The 7,724-nt window shown below is 34.8% G+C and overlaps 1 long non-coding RNA gene across 1 annotated transcript; it reads right to left on the bottom strand.

The window, feature by feature from the left end:
- Positions 1-6,700: 6,700 nt before the first annotated feature.
- On the bottom strand, positions 6,701-7,442 carry LOC114386010. The gene is made up of 2 exons (XR_003661032.1): positions 7,127-7,442; positions 6,701-7,039 (listed from the first exon to the last, which is right to left on the bottom strand). It is a non-coding gene; the product is annotated as an uncharacterized LOC114386010 (long non-coding RNA).
- Positions 7,443-7,724: the final 282 nt, after the last annotated feature.

Here is a 7,724-nt window from a genome sequence, read left to right as displayed (position 1 = left end):
TGAACTCGGTTATAGAGTCACGGGATGCTATCTTTGATGAACAAAGGTTTACATCTATACCTAGGCCAAAGGACATGAATTCCATGTCGAAAGTCTCAGTTAATATTGAGGATATACCTTTAACTAGTACTGAAACTAGAAAGAGTACGAGAGTAAGAAAAGCTAAGTCATTTGGTGATGACTTTCAACTCTATTTGGTTGAAGGGTCAAGGAATGATATTGAATTTCAATATCAATATTGCCTTAATGTTGAGGAAGACCCAAAGACTTTTAGTGAAGCAATGGCTTCAAGGGATGCTGTATTCTGGAAAGAAGCAATCCAAAGTGAGATGGATTCCATCATGCAAAATAATACATGGAAATTGGTTGACTTACCTCCTGGATGTAAGCCATTAGGATGTAAGATGATCTTTAGGAGAAAGATGAAAGTGGATGGTACTGTTGACAAGTACAAAGCCAGATTGGTTATCCAAGGCTTTAGGCAAAAGGAGGGTATTGATTTTTTCGATACATATGCTCCTGTTGCTAGGATATCCACTATTAGACTGTTGTTAGCACTTGCTGCTATCCACAATCTGATGATTCACCAAATGGATGTGAAAACTGCATTCTTAAATGGTGAATTGGATGAAGAGATATACATGAAATAACCTGAAGGGTTTGTTATGCCAGGAAATGAAAATAAGGTGTGTAAACTGATGAAATCTCTTTATGGCTTGAAACAAGCGCCTAAGCAATGGCATCAAAAATTTGATGAGGTTGTGTTGTCTAGTGGTTTTGTTATAAACCAAGCAGATAAATGTCTATACAGCAAGTTTGATACTCATGGCAAAGGAGTTATCATTTGTCTGTATGTAGACGACATGTTGATCTTTGGTACCGACCAAGATCAAGTTGATGAAACTAAGGCATTTTTGTCTTCTAAGTTTGATATGAAAGATATAGGGGAGGCGGATGTGATCTTAGGAATAAAGATCAAACGTGGAAACAATGGTATTTCCATCTCTCAAATCACATTATATTGAGAAGATATTGGAGAAATTTAATTTTAAAGATTGTTCTCCGGTAAGTACTCCCATTGATCCTAACCTGAAGCTATTACCTAATAAAGGTGTAGCAGTGTCTCAACTTGAATACTCAAGGGCGATAGGATCACTCATGTATGCAATGATTAGTACTAGGCCTGATATAGCTTATGCTGTTGCTAAACTCAGTAGGTTTACAAGTAATCCTAGTTCTCATCATTGGCAAGCTATGAATAGAGTATTCAAGTACTTAAAGGGAACCATTGACTATGGTTTGACATATACTGGATTTCCTTCGGTTATTGAAGGTTACTCTGATGCAAGTTGGATAACCAATATGGAGGATTATTCATCCACAAGTGGTTGGGTATTCCTCCTTGGAGGAGGTGCTATCTCTTGGGCATCCAAGAAACAGACCTGCATTACAAATTCAACAATGGAATCTGAATTTGTAGCTTTAGCAGCAGCTGGTAAAGAAGCTGAGTGGCTAAGAAATCTAATCTATGAGATTCCATTGTGGCCCAAACCTATACCTCCCATGTCTATCAGGTGTGATAGTCAGGCAACTTTGGCTAAGGCATATAGTCAAGTGTATAATGGGAAGTCTAGACACTTGGGTGTTAGACACAACATGGTTTGGGAGTTAATCATGCATGGTGTGATATCAGTGGAGTTTGTGAGAACTCAGCATAATTTGGCCGATCATTTAACCAAAGGGTTAAGTAGAGATCTCGTAAAAAGGTCGGCTGTGGGATTAGGATTAAAGTCCATCTGAAATCTCTTATGTTAAGATACCCAATTCCCATCTAATATGACATTAGGTGCTGAATTCAATGTGGAAAGCTTAACATGTAGAGATTGGAACACATCATCGAAAGTATCCCAAAAGGAATGTGTTCGGTTCTGTAAGTTAAGGAGGTTGAAGTATAACTTCTCAATGGTTCTTTTGAAAAATTGCATTTACAGGTGCAAGAAAGAAAAGGACTACCTATATAAGCATGAAGTTTAGCCGCTTCAAGAAGCTGGGACTTGGCTTTGATATGCTTATGAAGGATAGGGACACAAGCTAGTAAAACTAGTGTCGAGCAAGAGTAATGTTATAAACTATTGTGCAGATTATCTTCATGTATTCATTATGAATAGAAAGGGTTCAATCCTTAGTGACACCCTGATATTCGAATATTTGAAACGTGTAATTTGCTAAGATGAAATTCAATCGTCACGATATTTCATCTATGCAGTAGTTTGTTGTATGTTATGACTTTGGTGATTTGATCGGTAATTACACTAAAATGGGGGAGGTCTGTTGGACATTTTAGTGTAATTGATCTCTTTATTATGTTAAAATAAGAGTGCACACTTGTTTTAATGTAATAATGAGATGCTCGGTTTAGGCAAATTTTGGAAGTTACATGGAAGTCAAATTTTGGAAGTTACATGAAAGTTATTTTTCAAGAAAAGACAGTTTTTTAAAAAGATAAACTTCCATCAACCGCCAACCGTTTTTTTCAAAGGATAAAACTTCCATAACTTCCTTCAACCGCCAAAAACCACCTGTTCTTTGATTATAAATAATCATCCTGGTTCAGAAAGCATAACATGTGAAAAACTCACAAGACCAAAACAAAACTCTTGAATTATAATCTTCTGATTTTATCCGATTGAACAATTTTGGTTGAACCCCGAAATTTGATTCAATCTGAAAGTGTTTATACACGACTTCAGATTTATCCAGGATTATCTCGATTTTCAAAATTAACCAACACTACTTGTGTTCCTAAAATGACTTTTTTTTTGCCTGCATTACAAGAAATTCAAACACATGGAAAACAATCAATGCAAGTAGTAATTACAAGTTGCGAACAGACACAAGTAGGGACTGTTTCTACTATTGGACAATCACACAAGCTATATCTATTGTCATGTAGCATATTGGTGTCTTGTCTTTATAAAGGATCACTTTAGAGAAATTAAGGGGATAGAACTTGATTAAGATATTTAATACACTTGCTAAAGATTTTGTTTTGCCTCATATAGTAAGGTTAGACAATTAGAATAACATTGGTCAAGATGAGAATTTAAGTCTCCTGCAAGAATGAGGAACGTTTGAGGAATGAATTTATTAGAGATCGAGAATTGTTAAAAGCAGGGAGGGAAGAAGGGAAGGTAGGAAAAACTTGAGTAGAGAGGTTGGTCATTCCTAAGGCTAGGATTATTTGCTGTTATTTTTCTTATTTTCTTTGCTGCCTTTCATTCTGATTGTAAGGAGCTTGGCTGCAATTTACATCAATCAATAAGTACCTATCAGTCAGAATCCATTAAAATGAAAGTAATAGTGAATAACAATAAGAGATGCAGTACAGATTCTTATCCTTTTCTATGAACAGGTAAGGGTTTAAAATAATCCAAGGTTAGGGAAGTGCCATTAACCTTAAGGCTTTTGAGTTTTGACATAACATAGAATATCCTAACATAGAATAAAAGCTTTTCAGATATATTTTTCTGCTTTGATTCTTGAGCTATGCATTTAAAGCTAAAATATTACTTGGAGTTGGTTAGACCCAATAACTGCCAGAAGTACAGTAGTTACAGACTTACAGTCATAGAAAAATATATGAATTTGTAGCATATTAAGGGTCTCCAGCCCCTTCAACTTGGTCAGCGCAGAAAAATATGGCATTGGCTATAGGTTCCTCAGTACCTGTGACAAATCAGGAAAACTTTAAGTAAATAATGTTAAGTCAGCAGAAGGGCAGCAGTGGTGTACATGTTTGAAAACATCCTTATCCATCAAAATGTTCTATTTACATTTTCCATATAGTGTAAACCTTTATACATAAATCTCAGTTCACAAAATTTCACTATAGCTCGGGTAATGACCAAAGGAACCCAATCCATGAGAAATAAATGCTCACCATTGATTACTTGCAATGAGTAGCAAATTGTTAACTGATTTCTTCTCCTGCACACGTGAAAAGAATTATTTAGCCATGATATGGTTCCATTTTCATTAAGTCCATTACTAAAAGAAACTCAAAGAACTTGCATTCATTCCATTGCACGATTTTCTACTTTTGTTAAATCACAATGCTAAGCTACATGCCTAAAGCAAAGACACAAAATTAAAGGACTAAGATGTTATAGTAAGAAAACTGATCCACTTTTAGATGATGTGATGGAATTGAAAATCTCTGCTTCAAGGAATTAACTTACAAAGATTTTTGGTTTCAGGAGAAAGGCACCAACTCTATAGAATTTTCAGCTGTTAGGATGCTCCGGTACTCTCAAAACACTATTGTTCCATTGAGGCACAATTAATATTGGAATTGGAAGTTGAGTGTATTACATAAAAGGGAATCGAACTAACATATTAAAGATTATAAATATTTCTCTTTGTCATTCTTTACTCTTTAGTATCAAAAAATTGATCACACTCTGAAATGGAAATACAAAGATATTCCTTAAACAAAAGCTATCGTGTATGAAAAGCTGCAGAGAAAAATCACATGTACATGATTTTAAAATTTAAAGAGTCATGTTAAACTGTCCAATACGTAACTAGTTGATTAGGCTCCATTTCTTTGTTTTGGCTTTCCCAAATTAATGCAATTATCTTTCATTTCACCCAGAAAGAAGAAACGCAGAAGCTCTTTGACATTGTTGGTGTCATACCGGAAACTTTCTTCATACTTAGATCCCACATCGGAAAGAAAACGAGACAACAAAATCTTTATATGCCTTCTGACAAGGATGTCTAAATGCCGAGCTGAGTTACGCCAGCTTGTGACCTAAGTGGGGGCACCAGGGTGATGGAACAGTTCTTTGGCTTTGCTGGGTTGGGCTGTGGCTGTAATATGTTGGCCTGTCCGCTCCAAGTTGAGAGTTAAATCATGGGACTTAGGCGAAAGCATAGGTCTCCTGGTTTATAGAGTGGAGGGCAATGCGTGAGGCTGGTTTCACAGAGCAGCGAATACTTCCCACTCCCGGCAGTGGAAGGATAACAGGCTGCTGCAACCATAGTCCATAATGGCCTGGTGAGTCTAGATGCTTGGACCATCACTTTTTACTCTTTTTTTTTGTGAAAAACACGATCTTGATGCAATGTAACAATATCCATTAGTCAGAATGGTCACTGTAGCCAATTGCAAATTTTCCATATTTTGATGCACTCAATATCTCTCCCTTAATCATATCCTGCATAGGCATTTTTTTGGTGCTGCAACCACATGATTGTCCAAGATGACTAAGTCTAGTTTGAAGATATGATACGGATATGAAGCCAACAACAATCCACATCCATCCCAACAGTCCCTCTATATGGGTTATTTTTCTTAATTGAAGTTGTTGGGTAGCAATATTCACTTGTAAAAAATGGTTACCCTCTTCAGCCATATCTGGTTCACTCAGTAACTTACGAAAATATCTATGATACGACTCATATGATGTATAGGCCCATGCAGTGATATTTCTTTTTTATTGGCTTGTGCAATAACATTGAATTTGAATATATTTTTCATGCACTCGTGGGCTAATTTTATTCTTTTTGACCCTTTGCATACATTTTTTTGTTGAATGGAAACTTCTTTTCACAGCTGCAAACCTCTGGAAAAGGTAACACAAGCACTATCTGCCCTTTTAGACATTATAAACAAAAGAAGGAATAACATAAAAAATTTGATTAGAATATTAAATCTAACGAGAAAATTTTTCATATTTTAAATCTAATGTGACAAATTTACATTTTAAATAAGTGAAGAAAATATTTGAAATCGTATTCCAAAATCCAAAAATTACTATTTTGAAAGGACAATATTGACCCAAACTTTAGAGATAAAAGACCAAAATAAATTTTAAAAAATTAAAAGATTAAAATGAATTTAACTTAAAAATAAGAAACCACAAGTATATTAGCCTAATTCATTGTAATCTAACAAAAGAACTTAATAAGAATTGTTTTCAATAAAACTTATCATTTAATAACTTCAATTAATACCTAATACATAAAACTTATTAGTTTAAGGCCTTATACGCTCTGTGCGCCTTAATGCTTCTGAAACAGTACGAGTGAGAGGTACCGGATTTTTTTTTCTAAGTTCCACATATATAGAGAAGGTAATTTTGTTTGAACCCTTCAAATATTCAAGGCTCAAAATTATTAATTAAGCTAAATACAATGTCTATCAGCTCATCCACGTACTTGATGGTAAAGCCAACACATTATAATCGTTCATGAAACGAACTTGCAGCAGAGCTGCAGTACAGTCCTATGTCTTGCAAAATCGAAAAGTGCTATCCCAGAACTGCTGCACAACCCATATTAAGTAATTACCATTGAGGTTTCAAACATGGGTTACAGTTATAATTTATTTGCAATCCTTCATACAATAGATAATTAAAGATAGATACAAGTCTTATGACTACAAGTCTGCAATTGTATTCGTAACTACCCGAAACTCCTTTATGGACCCTTTTTCAAAAACTTACCATAAAGATTATTTATCAAACACAAGGGAAAATAAGAGAACCAAATTCGACATATTATACTTGAATGTAACAAGAAACCACTAACAAGTTTATTGGCTGATCCGAAAAAGAAAAAAAAAACCACTTACAAGTTGAAACCATGAGGGCAAACTATTTTCTTTTAAAATAACATTCTAGTGGTGCCCAAAAAATTAAAGAAAAGATTAAATATTTTTTAATCTTGTGGTGCCAAAAACAGTCTTGACATTTTGATGGCTATTTTTTTTCTCCTTTACATTCATAGGCTTCTATATTCTCTACAATCTAAACCATCAAAGGTAACATGATATAAAGAGTAATCTAATTAAAGTCATGAACTATACCACACTCTCACACACTAATAAACCTAAGAATTTGAACCTGGGAAAAATAGTAAAATATAAAAATAAAACAAAGCAAAACTAGACCAAGAAAATTCATGCTACAGCTTTGAATCTTCATAGCTTCAAGCCATCAGTTCCTCTGCTTAGCCCCTGATCCTAGGCTTTAACCTGCTTCACAAGCACCCTTTGTTGTCAATTTCTAGATATTATGAAAACACAATGAGCACACACCTAGAAAGAAAAGGGGAATGTTACCTGTTCTGTGTAGGATTCGGTCTGCTAGGTGGTATCCTTCTAAGGCTAGTGGCAACCGCAGGTTCCTGAGTTGATTTGTGCTCTTCTTTGTGCAGAAGTGAATGTGAATGAGATTGAGAAGATTGTGACATTTTTGAAACTAAGGGTGAAGAAGGGTGAGTCGTCCTAGCTTGGGACAGAATCACTCCATATGAAAGGATCAATGTCATGGCAAAGATAACAGCAATCATTGAACTTCGTAAGGAATTCATGGTCTTTGCTGACTTGGAGGATGTCTTTCACTTGCCCTATATGCTTCTTTGCTTCTTGCAATGATGAGTTGCGGACATGATATATATATATATATATATATATATATATATATATAACTTTTGATTATGTGCATCCAATTAATTAATATGACGTGTCATGGTTGATAGATGTCCTTTAAGCATGTTGTCAAAAATTGATCTTAATTCGTGGGTATAAAAAAAAACTGTTAACAAAGATTAATCCTTTAATAAATTTTTATCTTAAGAAATTAGTCTTTAATTCTGGACAAAAATACCTTGATTCTAAAAAGAATCCATGCAATGCCAATGCTCTTGTCATATATAAA

Source organism: Glycine soja, chromosome 15 (assembly GCF_004193775.1).
Source record: "Glycine soja cultivar W05 chromosome 15, ASM419377v2, whole genome shotgun sequence".
NCBI classification, from domain to species: Eukaryota; Viridiplantae; Streptophyta; class Magnoliopsida; order Fabales; family Fabaceae; genus Glycine; species Glycine soja.
Note: the sequence above shows the minus strand (reverse complement) of the source record. Positions and strands in the feature narration are given on the sequence as shown.